This window comes from Macrotis lagotis, chromosome 8, assembly GCF_037893015.1.
Source record: "Macrotis lagotis isolate mMagLag1 chromosome 8, bilby.v1.9.chrom.fasta, whole genome shotgun sequence".
NCBI classification, from domain to species: Eukaryota; Metazoa; Chordata; class Mammalia; order Peramelemorphia; family Peramelidae; genus Macrotis; species Macrotis lagotis.
In genome coordinates this window covers 45,233,506-45,260,518 of record NC_133665.1, presented here as the reverse complement: position 1 = coordinate 45,260,518, position 27,013 = coordinate 45,233,506, and the positions used below count along the sequence as shown (strand labels likewise).

Here is a 27,013-nt window from a genome sequence, read left to right as displayed (position 1 = left end):
AAAAAATATTTTCTTTGTTTTTCCAACTATAAGCAATGGTAGTTTTTAACCAATCAATTTTTGAAAGGTTTTGAGTTTACATTTTTCCTTCCCTCTCTTACCTCCCCCTGATGAAAGCAATCTGATATAGGCTCTACATTTATAACCATACTAAACAATAGATCCATATTGATCATGTGAGAGAAGAATCAAATCTAAACAGAAGAAAATATTAGAGAGAAATAAATGACAATACATAAGATAACTTTTAAAAATTGAAGATAATAAACTTTAGTCTTCATTTAGACTCCACATATGGATGGCATTTTCCATCATAAGTCTTTTAAAATTGTCTTTGATTATTGTACTGCTGAAATGAACAAGTCCATCATAGTTGATCATCACCCCATGTTGGTAGTATGTATAAAGTTCTGGTTCTGCTCATTTCACTCCATATCAATTCATGCAAGATTGATTATTGATATTTGTCATATTAGAAATAAAAACTGATAAATTTTAAATTATTAAAATAATAACTCTATTGTACTTTTTAATGAAAATCAGTGAGAAGAATGGTATTGATTCAGATATTTTTGAAGATCTTTTTAATGTCTGGCGTAGTAAAAGACAGCTGGGTACTATATATTGTCTTCAGTGTTTATTCTGTTGCTCTATATTGTTTGGTTGAAGTAAATGGAGAAAAATCAGGGCTGAGAGAGATATGTACATGAAAAAGGTAAGAGTATTTTAACAATAAATATTTTATTATTATTATTATTATTATTATTATAATAGGACCCCTACAAAGAGTCATGAAGATATCCTAGACCACACTTTCAGAGCCTCTACCCTTTGAAACTTCAGGTTAAACTATATCTTAAAAATATATTTTGTTATCTTTTGTTTTTAATCACAATTGTTTCTGAGAATCAAAAAACTCTAACCAACTTTCCCTTAAGATAGAATCTTCATTGTAACATAGAATAAACAATTATGCAAAAATCCTTGATCCATTTACTGCCTGTTAAAAATGTATACAATGTCCTGCCCAAGTAATCTCTCTCTACCCTTCTAGAGGCAGCTGCTTTCCTTTTTTTTCCTTTTATCAATAGTTCTTAAAATGTGACTATTTTTTATTTTTACTATGAATCACACCAAATTATTTTGTGGCACAGAAATTTGGACTTATTTTGATTTGAAGTTTGAAAGGAAAAGAGTAACCAAAATCTGCTATGAAAAGGTAGATGTCAAAGTCTAAAGCAAAACGTAGACTATTTTAAAAGGTGAAAAATAGTAAAAATTACAAATGATAAAACAAGAAGGAAGGAAGAAAAGGGTAAGATCTGGTTACTTAGGAAAAATGTGACAATTACTTGTCATCTAAAAAAAAGTATTTTTTCCTTACTAAAAAAATGTTTAGATTGCTAGTTTTTATGGGATGTATAAACTATTGACATAAAGCCAAATTAGTCAAAATGTAACTTATTACAAAAATATATAAACCTTAACATTACATATGAAATTTTATGCTAATTTTCAAAGTCAACTGCATTGGGGCAGCTAGGTGGCACAGTGGATATAGCACTGGCCCTGGAGTCAGGTACCTGAGTTCAAATCTGACCTCAGACACTTAATTACCTAGATATGTGGCCTTGGGCAAGCCCCATTGCCTTGCAAAAACTGAGAGAGAGAGAGAGAGAGAGAGAGAGAGAGAGAGAGAGAGAGAGAGAGAGAGAGAGAGAGAGAGACCTGCATCAAACGAGAAGATAAAAAGGATAAAAACCAGTCACACCACATTAAAGAAAGAAGATAATGTCATGCTTCTGAATTCCTTTTAGATGTGGGCATGATAATATGAATCCACCAGAATTGAACCCATTTTATATCCCCAGTACCTTGATTATTCTATTTTCCTGAAAATAAGCCCTAGCATGGTTTTTCAGGATACTTCCCCCCAAATAAGCTCCAGTTAAGATCACAGCCATTTAGTATGTCCATTGTAACACATTATAGACATACTGAATTATACAATAATATTAATATAGAATTAAATATAAACAAATACATTATTAACATTAATAATTAAAGTAAATGATAATATAAATTATAATTAAGTGCTTGTAAATATCTAAGTGAGTGCCTTTGGATGAGAGGTAAACGGACTAACTTGAAACTTATTGCTGAATGACTGCCGAATGACCAGTCAGAATATAGAATAGCATGTATACTTGATAACATTTGGATGAAAAGAAAGCCCTACCTCTAATCATCACTAAGGTCAAGAAAGAAAAGATTGAACATCTTTCAGGCATTTATGTTTTTAAATTCTAAAAAGCATGGTGCCCACAAATAGTTATAAGGAAGTGGGTAGATTTAATGTCAGTTCTTTAGTGAGGTGGCCAAAGAAGTCTGCTAGTCTGGGATTCAACCAGCACTCACCATGCTAAAGACATGAAGAATGTTCTTACAGAGAGAAGAATACATCAAGTGATGATTTCCTCAGGAATGACTGCCCTGAGACATGCCCTGAAAATTAGTCCTAATGCATCTTTTGGAGCAAAAGTTTATTATAAGACCTAGTCTTATTTTCAGGGAATTATGATATTTTATTAACTTTGTGTGCACTAATATTTCTAAGATGAGGCAGTTGCTTTCATTTGCTCTCATTAATGAGGGTATCAACTTTACTTTGAGGCTGCCTGCAATCTTTCTTAGTCTTTCCAGTTGAAATTGATCCTTCTGAATTCCTATTTTACTCATATGACATTTAGTTAAATAACAGTCAATCAATTAGGCACTGTGCTAAAAACTGATTTTGCTGCTGCTGCTGGTGATGGTGATGATGGTGGTAGTGATGGTGGTGATGGTGATGATGATGATAAAAGCAAGAGATATGAATCTCAATCAGTATGGACTCTTTGAATTATATCCCTCATAAGTTTTTGGCACAAAGAATTAGGCTTGTTCTGAGCTAATACAGTTGCAACATGAATCCTGCACATCACATCTCACTAGTCTCATACCTAATAATGGGGTTTACCCAGTTCTCATTTCAGTACTGCCTCTTATCTCTGGCCCTCTCATTTCCACCACTCAATTCCTTTGTCTTTTGTCCCCTTTGAATCTGAAGTATATTCTCCTGTATTCTCTTGCTTGGCTTCTCACATTGATGAGCATTCAATAAACACTTTGAACTGTATTCAATCAGAGCCATTGGGCAAGAGTAGAAAGGAAATGACTGAAGCAGCTTCCAGTGACCATGTTTCTGTATAAGGAAATGAATTTGGGGGTTGATTTTTATTTTCCAAATTTTCTAATTTCATTTTCCAAACTTACAACATATGAGATGATATACACAATCCCTTACTTCCTCCTTGAATGATTGATTTCCCAGGAAAATGCTTTTCTTTGCCCTGTTTCACCATCCTTCACCATCCAGCTGTGGCTTCTGGTACAGGAGGAGGACCAGCTAACTAATAATTTAGAATTTCTCTGCCTGATTGCTGGGCTTTTAGCAAACAGTTGAAAGCTTCAGCACTGCATGTGGACAAAATGAACTTCTGACAATTTTTCAAAGACCTGACAGATGAAAATGTCTATGACCCTGACAACATTTTAAAATGTACTTACTGAGTGAAGATTTCATCAGATAATCTGAAAATGGGTGAAGGGCTCGGTCCCAGACTAACCTGTATGTGTGGGGAATTGGGGGGCAAAGATAGTTCCCTTCTCTCTCCTTTCTTTTGCACCATCTTGCCTCTTGTGGGGTGTGCTGAAGCTCAAACTGAGCATTTACACCTTGGTGATTGACAGAAAATACAATTAGCATTTGACTTATTATATTGATTATCTAAAATTAAGAAAATATTGGTGAAAATGTTACTAATAAAGCAGATTAAACTTAAAAGTATGCTGTATATACATTTCTTTCCCTGGAGAACTGATTGTTAAACATTTACTAGCTCCTTCAGTCCTGTGTTCCTCCACTCTAGGTCAGCTATGCATAGGGATCGTCATATGCTAGATCTCACCATTACCTGTAAGTATTTCATTTCCCTATTAGGAACACACACATTCACCTAATATGACCACAAACTCCTGTTATTGCACCTCTCACTATGGCTCCCTCTTCTAAAACCTATACTTCAGCCTTGTTGAGATGTCTACCTCTCAGAGTGCTTTGTCAGATCATCATTCCTGTTCCAAGTTCACTTTCCTCCCTTTCCAACTTCATCTCTCTAACTGACCATTTCAATTCTACAATATCCTCTGTTCTAATATTCCTTGTCCTCTTATCATATTACCATTACTTGTCAAACTTTAGCCTTGGGTAATTTTCACCATCTGCCTCTTCTGCTCCTGTTCACAAGTGCCTGAACATGTTGAATGATGTCCTACAACCATGCTGACTGTGATCATTAGATAATGGAGGCCATTCAAGGTGTTTTATTCTCTCTCATTTTCTTTATTACAATACTTCTTTACATAATTTTTCAGTCTCTCTTCCTTTCCTTCAGTCTCTGACAAAGAGGTGGATCTCCTTGCCAAGGTCAATCCATCTTGATGTGCACTTGATCTTATACCTCTTGTCTTCTTCAGTTTGCGTACTCAAGCATTTCCCCTTTCTCTCAAATCTTTATCCCTTTCCTATCCATTGCCTCCCCTAATCTTCTGCACTGACTTCAAACATATTCAGATCTCTCCCATCTTTTAAAAACCTCCACAAGACCCATCACCCCCTTCAGGTTGTTGTCTTATGTCTTTCTTCCTTTTCTCAAATTTCTTTAAAAAGCTGTGTATACATGCTTATATTTCTTTTCCCTTATACACTACTCAGCCCTTTATAATCTGCCTTCCAAATGCATCATTCAACTAAAATTATTCCCTCCAAAGTTCCAAGAAGCTTTTAATTGCCATGCTGATAGATTGTGTATTTTTCCTTTGCGCTCCTTGACCTATCTGCTGCTTGGAACTATTGACTAACCTCTTCTCTCTAAGTTTTCATGGCATTACTCTCATTTGGCTTGACTGTTTCCTTTCTCTGCTCTTTTGATAGCTCATAATTAATATCACGTCCCCTCAGTGTGGGTTTTTCTCAAAGGTCTTTCCTGGCCTTCTTTTTTCCTTCTATTAACACCCTCTTGGTAGCCTCATCAACTGCCCTGAGTTGTTCGATCATCTCTGCACAAATGACTCATGTCTATGTACACATATGAATGTGTATACCTATATTTGTGTAAATATATGTAAATATTTATGCATATTTATATATATGCAAACATATGCATGTATATGTGTATATACATAGCCATGTCACCAGTCTCTCCCTAGAACTTCATTCCATTATCACTAGTTGCCTATTGGGCATTTCAAACTGGATGTCCCAGAAACATCTCCAAGTCATCTAAATCCACTCTTTCCCCTCAAACGAAAAGTCTTCCCTTCTTCAAATTTCCCTATTTTGATCAGATGCACCACTATCCTTCAAGCCTCCCAGATTCGTAATCTCAACACCATCCTCAGATCCTTACTTTCATCTCACACATCCATCTCACATAACCAAATCTCTCCATTTCTTATTTCACAACTCCTCTTGCTTTTGAACTCTTTCTTTCCAGATCCAGATACCTTATCACGCTTTTTGGTGATTAGGCCCTTATCACCTCTCACCTAGATTACTACAATGGTTTCCTAATTAGTCTTCCTATTCAAATCTCTTCACCACTCCTGTTTATCTTACACATAATTGCCAAAGTATATATTTAACCATATATTTAATCATATATTTAACCATAAAAACTCCTCTACTTAATCAATTACTGTGACCTCCAGGAATTTACACTATAATTCAACCTCCTTTCTCTTCCTCAGGCATAACACTCCATTTCCCTCCTCCTAGCTTTTGCATTACTCTTCTATATGCCTGAAATGCACTCCCTCCTTACCTCTTCTCCTTTTGTATCTCTTTTCTGAAGCTGAAGCATCAAACCTTTCCTGATCCCCTCCCAAAAGTTTGTGTCCTCTTTCTCAAACAATTTTGAAATATTTACTTTAATTTATTCTTTATGCTGAATATATTTTTAAATGCATTCTCTCCCATTAGAGACTCTCCTGTTATGCTCGTCATAAGCCTGGATTATTATATTCTTTGTGCTGTATATCAACATACAGTTAGTCCTTAATAAATGCTTGTTGATGGATGTGATCTGCTGTAAACCTCTGATTTTATTTGGAAAGGGGTCCTTACTCTTCCCAGTGAAACAAGGAGCATCTTAAGACAAACATTTTCTTATCACTTGGGAGACTAGACAATTATAAGACTTTTTTTTTTAGGGAAAAGGAACAGTAGACTTGGAACTCAGGCTTATGCCACTGACCTTCTATTTACCACCCTGAACTCATCTTTAAAGTCCAAGTCTGACACTGAAGGCCCTCTAAAGTGATAACAGTACTCATTATATCAAAGACTCATGGTTTTCAGTAAAGTAGTTGCTCATGAATACAACTCACAACCCCTTCCAACCTTAATAAATGACTTTGATGAGTTGTAAAACAAAACAAAACAAAAGCCCCAAAACCACACAACACACACAAAATATCCCACCCCACCCCAACTTCATCTGGTAGCTTAGTCTCAAATTGTAAACCTTTCTCAATTTAGCTAAAAGCAGGACATCAGATGACAGGTGTATAGTCCCATTCAGGAAGCATTCTCAAAACATTTCTGGTTTGGTAAGACATGGCAGAGCTTGTATTCTACTGGTATCTTAAAATCTAAGGTCTACTCTGTATCTGGATGAGACATTAGAGGAGAAATTATAGTCAGGGATAATAGCAATAATGGTAATAGCTCTTTACAGTTTTCAAAGTACATTGCATACATTATCCCATTTGATTTTTTGAGACAATTTGTGCAAGTATTATTATCTTCAATTGATGGATAAAAAAAAACTCTCAGAGACATTCAGGTATGTCCAAGGACATACAGGTAGTAAGTAGTAGAACTAGGATTTTTTTTTTTAGTTTTTTTCTAGGCAATGGGGTTAAGTGGCTTGCCCAAGGCCACACAGCTAGGTAATTATTAAATGTCTGAGGCCGGATTTGAACTCAGGCACTCCTAACTCCAGGGCTGGTGCTCTATCCATTGTGCAACCTAGCCGCCCCCAGAACTAGGATTTTAACCAAGGTCATGTGACTCCAAATTTATTACTTTTTGTACAATTGCAATGTGTTCTACAATTGCTACTAGATCCTTTAGGCTTTTCTAGTCCAGGGATGGGGAACCTTTTTCTGCCAAGTGCCAAAACTTAAAAATTAGCCTGTTACATTTGGCCAAACATTTAATTAATTCACCCCTAAAGAAATTCTAGATTAATTGAATCAGGTCTCATCTGAATTTACCTTGCTGGTGCCAGAACAAATGATTCCGTGGGTTATATATGGCCTGTGGTCAGAGGTTCCCAATCCCTGCTCTAGTCAAAATGGTAGATTTGTTATCATCTGAAAATGTCCTGTATTTTCTTTCCTTTGCTCATGCTATTCTCTCTGTCCAGAATGCCTCTAATTTAAACTGGATGAGGGGAGATAGTCAGATGTGGAGATCCATGAGTTCAGACCCTGATTCTAAAAGAATTCCACCTGCAGCCATAACATTTAACCCTATCTGACTTTCTCATGTATAGAGAAGTCAAAGGGATCTAAGAATGGCATGTGAGTAATAGACTTATCACTCTTTTTTATTTACTTCATTTTAAAACCATTCATGGGGCGGCTAGGTGGCACTAGCCCTGGAGTCAGGAGTACCTGAGTTCAAATCTGGCCTCAGATGCTTAATAATTACCTAGCTGTGTGGCCTTGGGCAAGTCACTTAACCCCATTTGCCTTGCAAAATCCTAAAAAAAACCCAAAACAAAAAACAACAACAAAAAAACCATTCACCCCTTTATTTCTGTAGGAATTCAGAACCAGTCTTTTGTCTGGATAGAGCCATGCTTGGGGATGGCAGTGAGGATAAATGACTTGCCCAAAGTCATATGGCTAGTTAGGGTCTAATGTGGGGTCTAATTCAGATCTTTCTGACTCCAAGTTTGCAACTCAGTCTTCTCCAGTGGGAATCACAAAACAACAGTCAGCATAATCTTCAGCAACAGATGTGATGAATAGGAGTCTTCATACTAAAGGGGAAAGATAAACCATAGAATGGGGAAGGGAAGTTAACCAGATTGAGTGTGCTCAGGAGGATAACCAGGGGCAATAGCTGAAGTGAGAATGAAGTGTGGGGATTAGCTAGAATGATATAAAGAATGGGAGAGAGGGAGAGGGGGGGGAGCTCAGAATGAATCTGGTGGATTGATTTTCTGTAGTGACTGGGTATGCTGCCAGTCCTTGAGTTCTGCTGATACTTTAAGGGGAAGGGCTCCTGTACCCTGACATCTAGGTAGCAGCAAAACTGGGAAGAGTGCTCAGTCCTCCTGATGCCTAGGTGACTTCTCTTTCAATTGAACATATTTATACCTGAGTCACAACAACACATCTGCCTAGGCTAGGGACTCAGCCTTTATGGAAGGCTTGGGGAAAGAATATCCCAAGGATCACCTAAGAGTTCCATAGCACTCCTGCCTTAATCTTACAAAGTTTTTTTTTTGTGTTAACAACTAAGTTTTTTGGAGGGCAATCCTTCTCCACCCCTACCCCAATGCCTCCCTCCACACCCCTGAAACTCTAATGGGCATGATGGTTGGAATTCTGGACTTGGAGTCAGGAAGCTCTGAATTCAAATCTAGTCTCACACCCTTACTAGCTGTGTGATCTGACACAAATCACTTTACCTCTGTTTGCCTCAGATTCCTCAACTGTCAAATGGGGATGAAAATAGCATGTAAGGATCAAATGAAATCATATTTGTTCTCTACTAAAGTACTTACTATAGTGCCTGACACAGGAGCTATATAAATGCTTATTCACATATAATATATATGTAAATAAGAATGTATATGTGTATATATATATATATGTATATATATATATGTATATATATATATATATATATATATATATACATACACACAGATTTTTAATTGGATCTATGATTCTATCTATGTAGTAAGTTTCCAGGAGGAAGACCTTCTATTAATGCAGGTCTGGGGGCAGCTGGGTGGTGTAGTGGATAGAACACCAGCCCTGGAGTCAGGAGGACCTAAGTTCAAATTTGACCTCAGACACATAATGATGCCCTAGCTGTGTGACCTTGGACAAGTCACTTAACCCCACTGCCTTAGAAAAACTAAAAAAAACAAATGCAGGTCTGTACTTTCTCTGCATTTATAGTCTCAAGAGCATCCAGGGGACTCTGAGAAGTTTAGTGACTTACCCAGGGTAACATCATGTGAGAGGTAGAATTTGGAACACAGATCTTTTTTGACTCTTGTCAAAAGTTGTCTTTAAAAAACAAATACAAATTTTGTCAACTTATCTCTTTCTAATAACAAACATGAAAAATCAAAGGATGGGGCCAGCATCTTGGTGGGGGGAAGATTCCTGTTGCTTTGTGGAGGTTTTTAGCATAATTGATAAGGCACAAAAGTCCTGAGTTAGGAAGTTATACTCCTCCTGACCTAATGGAATTTGAAATCTCCTCCCTTAACTAACATGACTTGAAAGACATCCTGAGTTGAGGGCCATTGCCTTGATGGACAAGATCCAATTTTCTGAGTTCTGCAATTGTATAAATATACTTCTCCAAAATCCCACATGTATAACCCACGAGTCAAGAGAACCTGATTAACATGTACATTTACCTAATTCTATTTTTCTTTCTTAATATAAAACTCCAGAGGCTACCACATGTTAGCTAATACATGTTGTCCCTTATTAGGACAAACTGTGTAAGTTAACACATGTTAGTATAATTCAGTTTATCTTTATAAACATGCCAAATTGTATAAGTTTTGTTGTTCAGTCATGTCCAACTCTTTGTCACCCATATAAAGTTTTCTTGGCAAAGAGAATGGAGTGGTTTGCTATTTCTTTCTCCAACTTATTTGATAGGTGAGGAAACTGAGGTAAACAGGGTTAAGTGACTTGCCCAGGGTTATATAGCTAGTAAGTGTCTGAGATTGAATTAAAACTCAAGAAGATGAATCTTCTTGATTTCTTGCAGTATAACATTGCACCACCCAGCTGCCCTGGTTTCAGTATTGTCTAACTGAATGTGTATATGTGTATATATTTATTGATGACCTCCTTGAGTTTAACCTTAATATAGAATTAAATTAACATGTGTTAACCTTCAGAAATTGATCTAATAAGGGACAAACAGAATAATAAGGGACAAATAGAATTAGACTAAATATATGTGTATTAAATTTCTCTGTTTGCATATTACACATGTGTGTGTGTGTGTGTGTGTGTGTGTGTGTGTGTGTGTATGTGTCTGGTTAGAAAATTGAACCCAATTTCTAGTGAATGATATTTATATAATTCCACATTCAAATGGCAAGATCTCATAAAACCACTACTGTGCTTGTCGGTCAAGGGTGTGGTCTTCAACTCAGGATGTACTTCATGTCACATTGGCTAGAGGTGGAGGATTTGCTACGAGAAATTCCAGGACCTGGGCACCCTTGGACTAGTCATTTAACCCTGATTGTCTCACATTTCCAGTTGTCCTGAGCCATATCTGACCATATCCAAATGACTCCAGAGAAGAAAGTGAAATTGGTGTCTTAGCACAGAACCCCCTCACTCAAATTCAGTTCACATGTATGTTATGGCATCACCTCCCTGAAGGTGATGGTCTTCTTTGAGAATGAAGGACAAACAATGTTAAACACCTCCACAAAATATGGGAATCTTCCCACTCCAGGATGTTGGCTCCATCCAGTAAATATTAATACAATGAGGAGATTAATATTTTTATTAAAGAGAAAAAAGCAGACAAAATTTATATTTGTTTTAGATGATGTCAATAATACACACACACACACACACACACACACACATATATATATAAACATTTATATAACACTTACATACATACTTATACATTTTCTTTCTTGTTGGATCTGAGACTATTATTTTTTCATTTTTTTCCATTTGTTTTTCCTGAAGAACAGTTTCTCTGCCTGGCAGGCCTTTCAGAAGAAACCTGAAGGGGGACTGGAATCTGGACTCCCTGGGGTGTGAATGTGTGTGAGCTGATTAGCATTAGGGGCACTTTCTCAAGCCTTTTGGATTTGTGAAGCAGGCTTCTAATCCTGACAGACATTTCCCTAAACAACATTACCTTTCACCGACTTTCTTTGTTTTACAACTGTTTGTTGTGTCAGCCCCTGGAGGCTGTGTGCATATGGAAAGCTCATATTGGAGGCCTGGGAGGGGACCAAAAGAGAGAAGCAATCACCACAGCTGACAAGGACAGAGTAAGAATTGTCCCTTTATGATACCCATGGGCCCAGATAGGAGGTCTAGAAAGGAATATTCTTTTCCTACTATTCTTCAGACACCTCATTCTGAAGATGTTTTTTAAGCCACAGGGATTACCAGGCCTCTGCAGGGTCAGTGATGTGGACTGCTGGAAATAAAGGGCCTTTTAAACTCTTATAGCATACATGGGGTCTTTGAAGCATCATCTAATCTGCTGACTCATCTTCATGGCCTCTGAAGGACCGCACATCATAGAATGAAAGAAACAAGGGAGCTTCAAGATCATTTATGAATTAAATCTAGTCTCCTAAAATATTCTGTGTCAATCCAATTATATGTTAAATATAGAACAGAAGGAAAGCTCTTCACCTTAGAGGTAGTTACCCTTAAAGAGTAGCTTGGGGGGCGGCTAGGTGGTGCAGTGGATAGAGCACTGACCCTGGAGTCAGGAGTACCTGAATTCAAATCCAGCCTCAGACACTTAATAATTACCTAGTTGTGTGGCCTTGGGCAAGCCACTTAACCCCATTTGCCTTGCAAAATCCTAAAAAAAAAAAACCAAACTCCAAAACCAAGAGTGGCTGGAAGTTCATCCTTTCTTTTGGAATGTAAAGAATCTTTTATAATCATCCATGTCCTTTGAGTAGCACCCCTCCTCAGTGCTGGGGTTACACAAATGAGTTATAATTGAGACTGAGGTACCATGGCCAGAGGGGCTGAAGCTGTGGGACACTAGAGTTAGTGATATGTATCTGATCTAGTCACTCTTGCAATTATGAGCAGGACAATCACTGAAAACTTTTACAGTGTTTCCCAATGAGGTCACAGGTTCTGTCCTACTGCTGCTTTATTTGGACATGGCAAGGTTAATATAAGACAATGAATTTTTGGATTTTCTTTGGAGCAGTTGGGAGAGGCTAAGGATTCTGGAGAAGAAGAAAATAAACTCCAACCTGAAGACAGACTTTTATTCATTTGTTTGTTTTTGCCTCAGTTACAGAAATCTGTGGTTTAGAGAATTTGTATCAACTCTTATTCATAGTTGGATATTACTATCCTGAAAGGCCAAGATAATTTTTGAAATTTAGGGTCTAAAAGGAAATTAGGGATTTCCTGGCAGGATAAAAGTTTATGAACCATAGAGTGATAAGTAACGCCTAGACTGAGTCCCAAAAGTAAAGGGGAACAATGGAACACTGGGTATTCCCCCCCACCCAGGACATTTCCATCTGTCCCAGGTTCCCAACTACTACCAAAACCATTATCTGTTTTGAGAGGAGGGGTTCCTCTCAATAAATCCCTTTCTTAAGGAACCGAACCCTTTATAGGTACAGTCAAGGAGCAAGGATGGAATGGGGCAGATCTGGCAGCATATGGACATTTGTATCTTTCTGACCTTTCAGTGGCAGCCCTTGTGTGGGCTCATTCATTCGACTAATATGTATTGAGTGTTTTGTGTGCACCCACTATTGTGAGACACACAAGTGAAGTTGAAAACACAGTCTCTCTCTGGCAGGATTTGACAGTCTCATTGTAGAAACTACTGTAGCTTCCTCGGCTGCTGTGAAAGGCATGTCAGACACCAGCTCCTGGACGCCACAGGGGCGGCTTGCTTCTTGGTGAATGATTTTCCATTTGACTTGCCTCTAAACCATCTTTCCAGATTGATTTCACATTATACCATCTTACACACCCCAGCTAAACCAGCCTTCTGGCATATCCTTGTATGTGATATCCCATCTCTAACTTGAATGTCATAGCCCAGGTCATGCTCCAGGCTTGTAATGCCCTCCTCGCCTTTGTCTTTTGAATACTGAGCTCCCCTCAAAGACTTAGCTCAGATGTTTTCTACATAATTCTATCTGTTAAAGTTCTATTCTACCAATTATTATGTATTTATCTTTGCAAATGTTTCTCTAATAGAAGGTAAGCTCCCTGAGGGCAGTCAACTGTCTGTTTTTTTTTTTGCATCTTGACTGTGATTTTATTGTTAACAGTAAAATCCTGGATAAGAATCTCTTTGATAGGGCAGCTAGGTGGTACAGTGGATAAAGTATCAGTTTGCCTCAGTTTTCTCATCTGTAAAATGATAATGTTTGTCTTTCATTTTTGAAGAAGGCCATTACCTCAGAGAGATGATGTCATGAAAGCACAAGATTTGGATTTGATTGAGGGGGTGCTGTGCTAAGTCACTTTCTCCTCCAGAGCCATCTGGGTCAGTGGCCAGATATGAATCAGGACAACTGGAAATAGCCCTGGATGCAAGACAATTAGGGTTAAGTGATTTTTCCAAGGTGACATGACTAGGAAGTATCTAAGGTTAGATTTGAACTCAGGTCCTTGACTTCAGGGAGGCACTCTATGAGCTAGAGAAGGAAATGACATACTACCTTGCCAAGATAACCCCTGATGGACTTTGTTCACCATTCTTCATCAAAAGAACTTGAAAACTGTGCTTACATTTTGATCCAGCACCTTCTGGATAGGTCTATAACCCAAAGAAATATACCCCCCAAAAAAGGGGAGGGGAAGGACCAACATGTACAAAACTATTTATAGTAGCTCTTTTTGTGATGGCTAAGAATTGGAAATCAAGAGAATGCACAAATGTAATGTTTAAACAAGTTGTGTGTGATTGTGATGCAACATCTATATGTTCTATAAGAAATGACAAGCAAGATGATTTCAGAAAAATCTGGAAAGACTGACATGAACTGATGCAAAGTTGAAGTGAGCAGAACCCAGAGAATGTTGCACATAGTAATAGTAACATTGTTAGATGGAGAACTGTGAATGACTTAGCTATTCTCAGAAATACAATGATTCAAACCAATTCCAAAGAACTCATAATGAAGCATACTATCTTTCTCAGAGAAGTAACTGATACTTTCTGAGTACTAAAGCCTGCAATTTTTCACTTTCATTTTTTATTCTAGTTGGAGGTTGGACCTTGAAAAAGTGGTTAACAGAGGAACCCGCTTTACCAGTACCACCAGTCAATTCACTGTTACCACCTCCATCACAGCTTTGACCATCATCTTCCCTGAAACCTGTATGGAGACAACCCAAAGGCCTCAGGAAAAACAGTGTCCTTCAAACTTGCTTCAGTTTTGGACTCCCTCTGAAATTTAATACAATGAAGTATGAAAAAGAAAGCTTAATTATATAATCACTGTGGTGATGTATCCCACTTCCTCACCACCACCACTATTAACGGACACAAATGGACAGCCTATGACAACATTCCCCAGAAAACATAGCTTTCACAGTCATTAGCCTGGGAATAAGCTCTGGTGAAGATGTGGCCTGGCAAATGCTTCTGCAGGAGCTATATAGTCACACAGTCTCTGAAGACCCAGAAAAGAAACTTCAACTGTTTTTTGGCATTGTTAAATAATGAAACATCAGAAGTGGATGTGATCTTATCAGCTAAAATTCCATTAAAGATGATACATTACCATCTGACAGCTTAAGGACCATGGACCTTTCCATCTAATTTGCCACTAAAACCTTGTGTGTGATCTCCTCCATTAGGATATGAACTCCCTGAGAACGAGCTATTTAACTTTTTCTATTTGTGTCCCTAGAGTTTATCATAGTTCTTTGAACATAACACTTAATAAATGCTTTTTCATTCATTCATCTATCTGTGGGGGTGCCCTCTCTGTGCTACTATCTGACTGATTCACCTAGGGCAGCTTCAGCAGGGGCCCCAGTTCTCTAATGTTCCCATTTCCAGCTTCTCCATTTCTTTGTGGAATTCCATAATCATTTAGGGTTAAATCATGGAAATAGAAAGAAGCAGCATGGTATCATGGAAGGGACAGTTAAATGACCTGGATGTCTACAGCAGTCTCCTGATTTGTGTCCTTGATTTCTTTCTTTACCCTGAAATCCAGCCTACCTACATTTATAGTTGTTTAGTTGTTCAATTGTGTCCGACTCTTTGTGGCCCCATGGACCAACTGTTTATAGAGTTTGGGTTTTTTTTTTTTTGACACAATTTCTGTGGTGGTTTGCCATTTCCTTCTCCAGTTTAAGGGCAGGCAGGGTTAAATGACTTGCTCAGGATCACACAGCTAGTATGTGTCTGAAGTCATATATATATATATATATATATATATATATATATATATATATATATGTCAAACCCACTTTGTTTGGACTCTGAGGTTAACTCTTCTCCTCTACCTAATGTTGCATCTAATCTCTATCAGCTTAATCTTTCACCTCTTTCATCACATCAGTCTACTGTTCAAGAACCTTATCATGACTGGAATGGCATCACATCTAGTCCAAAACTCTGTTTAGCTTTCAAGGCCTTCCATAATTTGACCCCCACTCCCCCACTCTATTCACAAAAAAAAGCAGTTGGAAGTAGGTCAATAGAAGAAAGCTTTCTCTTCTGCAAAGCTGGTTTCCTCACTATTTTCCTAGCACAGCAAATTCATCTCTGATTTTTTACATTTACTTGTTTTTCCTGATTTGAAGAGCTCTTCCTGTCTAATCTAAATGTTAAAGGAGCAGTAAGTACTCCTACTGAGCTGAGATGAGGTGGGGGGGGGGGGCAGGGGGACCAAATCTTTCCCTCATATATAAATACAATCTATTCAAATTCAAAATCACTTTCAATATTTCACCTCCTCCACGAAGCCTTCTCTGACAGTTGCAGCCCACACTGATCTCTCCATTCTCTAAGATACTATGGTTATTATCACTTGTACCACACAATTTGACGCTTATAGGCTGATCTCATTTTAGAATCACAGAATTTTAAAGTTGGAAAAGAGCCTTGGAACATAAATATCAGAACTCGATGGAAATTCAAAATCTAGAATAAATAATGTTAGAACTGGGAAGGAACTAGGGAAAGGTAGAACCAAAACAAATTTAAGAATCTAGAACACAAGAGGTTAGAATTGGAAGGGACCTGGCACATAGAAAAGAAAATTCAAATGTTTCAGAACTAAGTTGCCTTTCATTTTTTTTTTCATCTTCTCTGAGGAGGTTCTTCCATGAACCTGCCTCTATAATAGAGTGATAATATAATTGAAGGACCCTTTACCCTGTTTCATAACCTGGGCAGACATCTTCTGTATCATGTCAGCTTACTGCATCTGAACAAAAAGCCATTTATCTAATTGGCTACTGGGTCTGACCTGAATTTGTATAAAAAATAGTTTGAGTTGGTTACAAGCTCTGACTTTTTTTCCTAGAGACTTTTAACTGTAAAGGATTTCTACAGGCCACCACATGAGATAGATTTGGCTGCTAGGTGTCTGTGAATGCAAGACACCTCTGTTTTCTTTTCTAATTAATCTTTCCTTGTCTTAGGTGAATGAGTAGCCTGAGGTAGGAGACCCAAGCCACTGGGGAGACCAGGGGATCCATCAAAGCTGGATTGCTGAGGAGTCAACCAAGAGACCTGCTTAACCCATCCCAACAGTAGGTTGACTCAGCAGCTGGTGGACTCCTGAATTCAGAAAGATGGCATAGGTGAACAAAGGAGGGACTCATCTGTCAGTTAGTGGTGAAATGGATAGAGTACTAGACAGAAGTCCGAATCCATCCTCAGATGCTAGCTGTGTGACCTTGGGCAAGTCACTTAACCCTGATTGCCTCACATCCAGAACCATCTCCAGTCATCTTGCTTTGTATCTGGCTACTGGACCCAGATGACTGGAGGAGAAAGTGAGGCACCTGGTGACTTAGCAAAGCACCCCCTTCACTCAAATCCAATTCAGGTGTTTGTCATGGCATCACCTCCCTGATGTCATGGTCTTCTTTGAAAATGAAGGACAAACATTATATGCCACACCCTGAAGTGAAGTGGGTGGGGACTTTGAGAAGGGGGAAGAAAACTCCCAAGGCCAGGAGGTATAGGTATTCTTTATATGGTTCTTCAGTCCCTTTGTATTCCAAGTTGGCATCCACTCTTCCCAGGGAAGAGTGTGCCATCCCTTCTTCTACCATCACCCTACTCCAAATCTGGAAATATTTTTGTTATTATTGTACTTCTAGCTTTTGTTGTTGTTGTTGTTGTTGAATTGTTTCAGCCATTTCTGATAATTTTTGACTCCACTTGGGGTTTCCTCGCCAAAGATACTGGAGTGGCTTGCCATCTCTTTTTTCCAGCTCATTTTACAGATGAGGAAACTGAGGCAAACAGGGTTAAGTGATTTGCCCAGGGTCTCATATCTATTAAGTTTCTGAGGTCAGATTTGAACTCAGGAAGATGAGTCATTCCAGGGCCATTATTCAGTCTACTGCATCAGCTAGTTGCTTTTTAGTAAATGTCTTTGCATTTTGCAAAGCTCATTGAGATTATCTTGTTATAATCAATATATTAGGGAGAGGAACATTCTGAATGGGTCTTGTGAACTATAGTATTATCTTAAGTTTCCACTCCTGGTCCCAACTAGAATATGGAAGGGACAAATAGTCAGCTACTCTTAAAGAACCCATCTTGCCTGAGTGACTTGAAAGAATGAACCCAGAGCAGGTACTACCCAGAACTGAAAGGAACCTTAGAGATTATATAGTCTGAAGCCCTCTTTTGACAGATTAAACTTTTTATTTCTTTAACTCTTTCATATTAATGTCTCTCTCTGATTAGACAACAATTCCTTGGGGAAAGAAATATGTTTTTCCTGTGTCTTTGGCAGTACATAGTATAGTGCTGGACAAATACAAGGGTTCAATACATATCTGCTGATTGGCTAACCAGGTGGATGGGTAGGAAAAGAAGAATTAGCTAATTTCATCAATTAGCAAACCACCTGAGTCTATCCCTTTTATCATGCCTTTCAGCACATTAATATTCCATTTTGTTTAATCATATTCAACTTTTCATGTCCCATTTGGAGTTTTCTTGGCAAAGATACTGGAATGGTTTGCCATTTTCTCCTCTAGCACATTTTTATAGATGAGGAATCTGAGGCAAACAGAGTTAAGTGATTGACCCAAGATTACATAACTAGTACATGTCTGAGAGGGAAAAATGCAGTTAGTCAACAAACATTTATGTTGGGTCTTCCTGAGCTCACACAAAGATTGTAGGGGGGCAGAGTCTGTTCACTACTGCTCCTGCAGTTGTGACTTTTCTCCTAACCTCGGGGCTTCTGACATCATTTTAGTGTCTAGATACCCCATTTTACCCATAGAACTACTTATAGTCTTCTTGGACACCTGTCTGCACACTGACTAAACTACTCAAAAATCAAATGCAAGCTTCATTGTTCCCCATAGAGCTCTTCATCACCTAATTTCCCAGAAAAGAAGATGAATTAGTCTCCTTAAAAAAGCTCAATGAGGTTACCAGCAGTATCATGTCACCAGCATCCTTAAGCTCTGGATGAAATATTTCTGGGAAGAAATATGTGTGAACTGAGAGGCTGGCAGTGTATCCTTTGGAGGAGAGCCATGAGCTCATCTGGGACAGCTGTGACAAGGATGTGAGATTAACAGAAAAGAATTGATACTGTATATTCCTCACCTAACTATTTGGTGGCACAGAATCCCTCACATTATGTAGCACTTTGAGGTTTGCAAACAGCCTTCCTTACAACAACCTCCTGAGGTCAGGATTATATTACCTCATTTTTGCAGAGGTTGAAACTGAGCCTCAGAGAGATGAAGGAAATTGCAGAGTCACACAGCTATGTCAGAGATGGAATTCATTTCAAACACTCCTAGGTCTACTAATTTCAGGATCTATACTCTTCCTTTGTACCATTACTGCTTCTTCAGGATGTTGGAAGGCAGATGCCATGTGGGAAAAAAAAGAATAAAGATGAGATAATGACAGCTGTGGGGCCTGAGAATACAGGGATGTATTGTAGAGTATCTCAACTTTTGTTCTTGTTTTTTAGTCTTTTAAGTTGTATTTGACTCTTCATTCTCACAACTTGGGGATTTCTTGGCAAAATACAGGAGTGGTTTGCTATTTTCTTCTCCAGCTCGTTTTACAAATGAGGAAACTGAGGCAAACTGAGTTAGGTGACAGGCCTAGGATCACATATCTAGTATCTATCAGAGGCCAAATTTGAACTCAGGAAAATGAATTTTCTTGACTTCAGGCATAGCACTCTATGGTACCACCTAGCTGCCCTAGTATACCTCAACTATATAGATTTAAAACCTTAACTTAGGTTTACTTCTGTAAGAAAAATGGATCCTCAGGTATAGTGTCTTCCAAACACCGGGTCTCCTGTCTTCCCCACCAATAGTGAACATCACAGTTGCTCTGAGTTCAGAGACCTGAGAGGTCAACCTGGCCAACCTGAGAATCCTTTGATAACACACACACACACACACACACACACACACACACACACACACACACACACACACAAACTCACAGTGTTCATCCAGACTGAGACTCTCTAGAGAGGCAAAACTTAGTACCTTTCAAACAGGGAAGAAAAAAAATCATTTATTGGGTGCCTAATATGATAAGCTCTTTTTCCAAATAGTATCTCATTTGATCTTTTACAACAACCCTGGTAAGTAGATGCTCTGATTATCCCCATTTTATAGTTGAGAAAACTGAGACAGATATTAAATGACTTGCTCAGGGTCACACAGCTAGAAAGTGTTTGAGTTTGGATTGAGGTTAATCTTCCTGACTCTAACCATTGGGACCACCTAGCTGCCCCAATTTTAAAAAAGAAAGGTTTTTACTCTTGTCTCACTCCTAATTGAAAAAGAGAGGCCTTTATGTCAGATATGCATAGTCAAAATTAATTTCTAAATTGACCATGTTCAAAAATGTCTTATTTTGTATCTTGGAACCATCACTTCTCTGTCAGAAGGTAGGTAAAATTTTTTTATCCCTAGTACTTTGAAATCATAATTAGTCAGAATTCTTAGGTTTTCCAGAATAGTTCATTTTTATAATTTTTATTGAATAAATTGTTCTGGTTTCTTACTTCACTTTGGATTGCTCAGACTATTCTAGTTTTTCAGGCTTCTCTGAACTTATCCCTTTCATCATTTCTTTTATTACAGTAATATTCCATTTTGTTCAGTCATGTTTGACTCTTCATGTCTCATTTGGAGATTTCTTGGCAAAAGATATTGGAATGGTTTGCCATTTTCTCCTCCAGCACATTATACAGAGGAAGAAACTGAGGCAAACAGAGTTAAGCAATTGGCCCAAGATCACAGAACTAGTACATGTCTGGGGTTGGATTTAAACTCTAGAAGAGATCAAAGACCTGCCTCAGACATGGACTAGCTGTGTGATCCTGGACTAGTAACTTAGCCCTATTTGCCTCATTTCCTTCTTCTGAAAAATAAGTTGGAGAAGGAAATGAGAAATCACTTTAGTCTCTTTGCCAAGAAAACCCCAAATGGGATCATGAAGAGTTGGATACAAACTAAATAACAATAATATTCCATTATATTCTTATAATTTGTTCAACCATTCCCTAACTGATGGGCACCCCTCAGTTTATAGTTCTTTGCCCTAACATACAGTCATTATTTAGATTTTTGGGTCCTTTCCCTCTTTCTTTGAGAAACAGACCTAATAAACCTAAGGTTATTGAGAATAGCTCAATAATCCTAATAATTCTGAGATAACTTGTTCCACTTTTGTATTTGTTAGGGAGTTTTTTCTGTACATCAAACCACTTTGTCTCTTTCCAGGCTGTTCAGACTAATTCCTTCTTATGCTCTAGATAATCTATGATTATCCAATTAACCTATTAACCTATCCCTATCCTGTCAAGGAGAAGAAAACTAACTTTAAACTTCAGGAATATATGTACTCCCAGATTCCATTTTCTGATGGCTTTAGGTCTGGCCTAACTGGCTTCTTGGATTCTAGACTCTTGCTAAATATGACTTCTAAGATCTGGTTGCTCCATTACCATGTGACTGATTTCTTGACTTTCAAACTCTTGGCTTCCATCTAATCACAGGCTCTCTGTCTATTACTATGACTCTGGGGTTTCTAAATCTTAGTCAGCTTTGGCAATCTAGTAACTATTAGAAATCTAACCCTAATGTTAGCTTATTTAACCCTATTCCTGCTTCTCCTCTCCTCCCCAGATACTCTTCTTTTATAGATACTTCTCCTCTCCCCCCTTCCTGGAAGTAAACCCAGAGTATGACCATTAATTAGATCCACTATACCAGACAGATGTGATTTTTCAGTTTGCTTCATTGTTAGTTCCAGACTAGTATAGACTCTGAGAGGATAGACACAGTCAGATTTCTTCCCCAATAGCCACACTGGGGAATAGAGTTCATTCTTTTTAACTGCCCCTGTTACAGGGAGAGATGATCTTTAAAAGCCCAAAGTCTACCTCTCATCATGGTGAGGCATTAGAGATGGAGGCATACTATCATAGACTATCATAGACTTACAGATTTCAGAGCAGAAGGTGGGGACTTCCATAGAAGAAGCATCACCTATGCTGGTCTTCTCTTCAGTCCCACATCTTCCAAATCTCCTGGAAGGATGGTACTGAACTTGGATTTAGATCCCCATTAGGTTCTCTCGGTGTTCCCAGATCCCATAAATATGTTTTATTAATTAAGTGCTAACCCAATATGGGATGTAATAAGAACCTTTATCACCTTATCATCGTAAGTTGTGTGCATTTATCCTACCAGTTATCCTGAGGGCAACAACTACTTTAGCATAGGTATGAGGCTTTATAAAGAGGCAATTTTCCATGTGGATAAGAGATGCAAATTTCACTTTTGTCCATCTTAGGAGGTAAATCTTGCCTAATCATAATAACTCACTTTTATCCATGTAGCATTTTATGTTCTGCCAATGCCTTGCATTCATTATCTCATCTTGATTCTGACAACAACCTGTAGGGGATTATCATCCCCATTTTGCAGTTGCCCAAACTGAAGCTCAGAGAGATTATAAGCAATCTGTAACCAGATGCAAAGGTAATTAGGGTCTGAGGTAGAATCTCAAACTAAATCTCTCCTAATGTCAAGATATCATTCTCCATTTTACTATAATCTCCTTGGTTTTGGATACTTTTGTACAATCAGATGGGTTAACTAAGAATTAATTCAACTCTAGGCACCCTGGAGGAATTGGGTTTGCAAGTACAAACAAGGAAACAGTCCCTACTCTAAGGGAACTAGTTCCTAGCCTAGCTTCCTCTTCTCTTTATGGCTCTATGAGCCACATTAAATCATACTTTTCTAGTACCTGAAAGAATTTGTGATACCATCAATGTTAGTTCTTCCTCTACCAGAAGTGATAGCAACTCTTATATAGAAAATGATTACCCATTGGCAGTCTTTGGGTTGATTTTGCTAGACTAGAATTCAGATAATACATCCCTAAGCCTGTCCTTGAAATCACTGCAGATTGATAGGACCTGCCAGACCTTGCAATCCATCAGTTTTTAAGTTTTCAAAAACCCAAGGTCACATCCTCATCATCATGAACTATTAGAGATGGAAATCATGGAACTGAAGGTACTCCAGAGATTATTTAATTCAACCCATAACTAAAGGAGGGACTCCTTCTATAGCATACTGATGACTGTTCTTCCATATTATTCTTTTTTTTAAAATTTTTTTAGATAGGCAGACACTTTAATGGGGGTGGTTTTTTGTTTACAAATGAACTTTTTTAGGAGAATCAGGCAATGCTGCTGGCATTAGATGCAATCCTGGGCCACAAGTCAGCACACTCCTTGGCAACCGGTCCTGTGATGGCTGAACCTTTATCTCACTTCTGTTGTTTACTATGACCCCTGCATTGTCTTCAAAATATAAGAACACACCATCTTTTCTCCAATATGACTTTTGTTGCCGTATTACCATTGCTGGATGGACCTTCTTCCGGAGTTCTGGTTTTCCTTTTTTGACTGTGGCCATTACCATGTCACCCACACCAGCTGCAGGAAACCTGTTCAATCTTCCCTTAATCCCCTTCACAGAGATGATGTACAGGTTCTTGGCATCTGTATTATTAGCACAATTGATGACAGCTCCAACTGGGAGACCCAAGGAAATTCAGAACTTTGCTACAGAAGACCCACCATGTCCTTGCTTAGACATCTTGGCTCCCGGAAAGTGCAAAAAAGAGCCTTCCATATTATTCTTGAAGCTCTCCAGAGATGGGAGAGTCATTAGCTTCCATTCCACATCTGGGTAGTTCTGAAGTTTTCAATTCAACCCACTTTTACTTAAGCACCAACCACATCCCCTTCAACATTTTTGTAGGAAGGAAAGAAAGATAAAAATGAAAGAGCCTTTTCCTTCAGAGAGCTTACATTCTAAACAATTTCCATTCATTCAACTTAGTTTTGTCCCTTGGGACCAAGCAAAATAATTCAAATCCTTTTTCTTTGTGATACTTTCAAAATATTTAAGGACAGTCATCTTTTCTCCACCCTGTCCCACCCACCCCACCTTGCCACATAACATTTTTCTCTTTAGGCTAAACATCAATAGATTCTTTAATTGATTTTTCTTCAGCATTATTTTAAATCTGCTTTTCAATCTGCTCTTTATATTCCACCCTGCTTTTATTTCTGGTTCATGTGGCTTTGACTCATTGAATCTTCTGATGGCCAAGGGACTGTATTTCTTGTCTGGTCCTCACCTTTTCTCCTGACTCTGGTCTAAAGTTGAACCTCATCTTTGGCCCTCTATAGTGCATGGTTTCTACTTAATTAACTCATTTCTCTCCATGATAATTTGTCCTCACCCAACTGACACCCTGGATTTCCTTTTAATCTATGGTTCTAATTAGGATTCTGTCTCTATTAGCATTGTTACTAACCCATTATAGTCACATTAGAAGTTCCAGAAGTTAAAGCCAATTGAATCATTTTCATATGACATTTGACCTGAATAGAGGTCATCACTAAATATAGGCTGAATCTCTGAACTCTAAGATTCTTTGAAAAGAAATACAAGAATGCACTGAAAAGTAATTATACATGTTTATCATGACAAAAAGATCTTTGCTATAAAATTATATAGTTGGATTATTGATGAGAGGGGGCAAAGGAAGTGTGGATAAGATCTAAAACTGCCTTGATGCAAAGAGAGAGACTTTGGTGTCTTCAAAAATAGTGCCAAGCAGGCATAATTGACAAATTCAGATTGACAGGCCAGCAAAGGAAAGGGGAAAAAAGACCAATGAGTACCTACTACAATTACACATTTACAATCCCCCACCTCTTAACTCTGGAAGCCAGAGGCAGGACTAGCAAAAGTCAATCTGGGCATGATTATAGTCTGAAGTCATGCTTTTGAACATCATATTGGGGAAAACATGTCAATTATCTTTGGACCAGTCTGGTTTATCAACAGTTCTGTAACCAAAATGATATAGAAGCCAGATACAATGGAGAACTTTGCCTTACAAAAGATGCATGGTGAAGGAACAGGTGTTATATGGAAGTCATTTGCTAGGGTGTTTACCCATTAGAATGTGTCCAGTTCCTGTTGCATGTGTAGGATGGAATTTGGGGAAATAATTTTTCAATGCAAAAAAAAAAGCCTTTCATCTTTGGCTCTGGGACAGCTAGGTGGTAAAGTGAATAGAGTTCTGGGTATGGAGTCAGGTAAACTCATCTTCCTAAATTCAAATCTAGCCCCAGACACTTACTATCTATAGAACCCTGAACAAACCATTCAATTCTGCCTCAGTATCTTCATCTGTAAAATAAACTGAAGAATGAAATGGCAAACCACTCCAGTATCTTTGCCAAGAAAACCCCCAGTGGAGCCATGGAGAATGAGATACAACTGAAAAATGACTATGGATGGTATTTAATATTCATAATTGGTATTTGTAAGCACTGATTTAAAATGCACCCTGAGGATGTCTTACACAATTGTAAAATACTTTACTGTTTTGAAAATATTTCTACTTTCAGAATCTTATTGAATTCTCACAATGGTGCTGGAAGGAGATATATATTTAAAGGCTAAAATGAGATAATATAATCATAATAAAATAAGATAGTAGCTGACATTTGTATATTGAATGAAGGTTTAAATAGCATTTAACTTACATTGCCTCATTTGATCTTTACAAGGAGCCAATCAGTTAAGTGAGGTGTTCTTCTATAATCCCCATTCAGAAGATTTAACTGAGGCTGAGACAGCAATTTGCCTAGGGTTACAAAGCTAGTCAAGTATCTAAGAGGATTTGAACCCACATCTTCGAATTCACTGTCCAACCCTTCATCCACAAAGCCATCTAGGCTTGAAAAGTTTAAATGCCACACACAATATGCAGGTATACATTTATATATATATATTTATATTTATATAATATAACATATATATGTATATAAATATGTATAGATAAATTTATATCCACTTTGATTTCTGCTGAAGAAAAAAATAGGATGCTGGAACCAAAGGTTACCATTTTAGTCTCCTACAAGAAAGAAAGTAGGGCTAGAATTATATCTATCTATTGTTCCCTTAAATATTATTAATATCTAGGACCAAATAAATTTCAGGTTTAAGCTAACTCCTGATCACTATTTCTTTCTTTCTTTCTTTTTTTAAGGTTAGACTTGATGTTTCATTCTCTAGAATTTACCATTAACCTATGGGTGGAAGTCATCTATCCAAGATGAACACCATGAGCAGAGGGAGACTAGGACATTTATACAGAAACAAAGGGTAGGTGGGTGGGAATTATGCTATATATATAAACAAGAATAGCAAAATGTTAATACTTTTGGGAAGCCATTCTATTAGGTTGTACAAAATCTCTTCAAATAGTATCATCCTTATATAGTGTTATTTTGTCTCAGGGAGCACACATTCTATCATGGGTTAAAGTACAAGGAGGACAGGACAAGTATTTCTTTCAAAGTCTAAAAGAGGACACATCCCATTCCTCATAATAGCTAAGAAAATTAACCTTTGACTAGGAATATAGTTTTGACAAAATTATACTTTGACATTCCCCCATTTTGATCAAAGCTGATAGTATTACATCAACTACAAATCAACCAAGGAAGGAGAAATGAGGGACACCTTGGAGAGGGAAATAGTATTTCTTGGAGACCTAGGGTTGCTAGGATATGAATTAGGCAACATAAGATCTATGAAGGGCACAAGGCATTTACAGAGTCAAAGGGGCAAGTTACAGAACTGATCATTATTTCTTTTTTTTTCTTTTTTAGGGTTTTGCAAGGCAAACGGAGTTAAGTGGCTTGCCCAAGGCCACACAGCTAGGTAATTATTAAGTGTCTGAGACCGGATTTGAACTGAGGTACTCCTGACTCCAAGGCTGGTGCTTTATCCACTGTGCCACCTAGCCGCCCCTGATCATTATTTCTTAATCAGGAGGAGGGGAAACTCAAGCTTGTAAATCCAAGACTTTACCCCTTTCCCACTAGATGGTTTCTTCTCAGAGTTTTTCTCTTCTTTCAGTAGCCTGGAGAGAAGATGTCATTACATAGCTCTCCAAGTTGGAAGCCAGAAGAACCTAAAGAGATTGTCTCCCACTCTCATCAGTCTTGCCTGCCCCTCATAAAGGCTCAGAAAGTTTATCTTCTCCCAAGAGAAGAATTCCATAAAATGGTCCTTTTAACCAAGAGTTACATATAGATATATGTACATATATATGATGATGTTGGTCCTTTAC

At 38.0% G+C, this 27,013-nt stretch overlaps 1 protein-coding gene and 1 pseudogene across 1 annotated transcript in view; both read right to left on the bottom strand.

Moving 5' to 3' along the window:
* GRID2IP (Grid2 interacting protein) overlaps positions 1-27,013 on the bottom strand; it is an 898,914-nt gene that overhangs the window by 671,955 nt on the left and 199,946 nt on the right. The gene's annotated exons all lie outside the window — the stretch shown is intronic.
* LOC141494789 (large ribosomal subunit protein uL14-like) lies at positions 23,027-23,448 on the bottom strand (annotated as a pseudogene).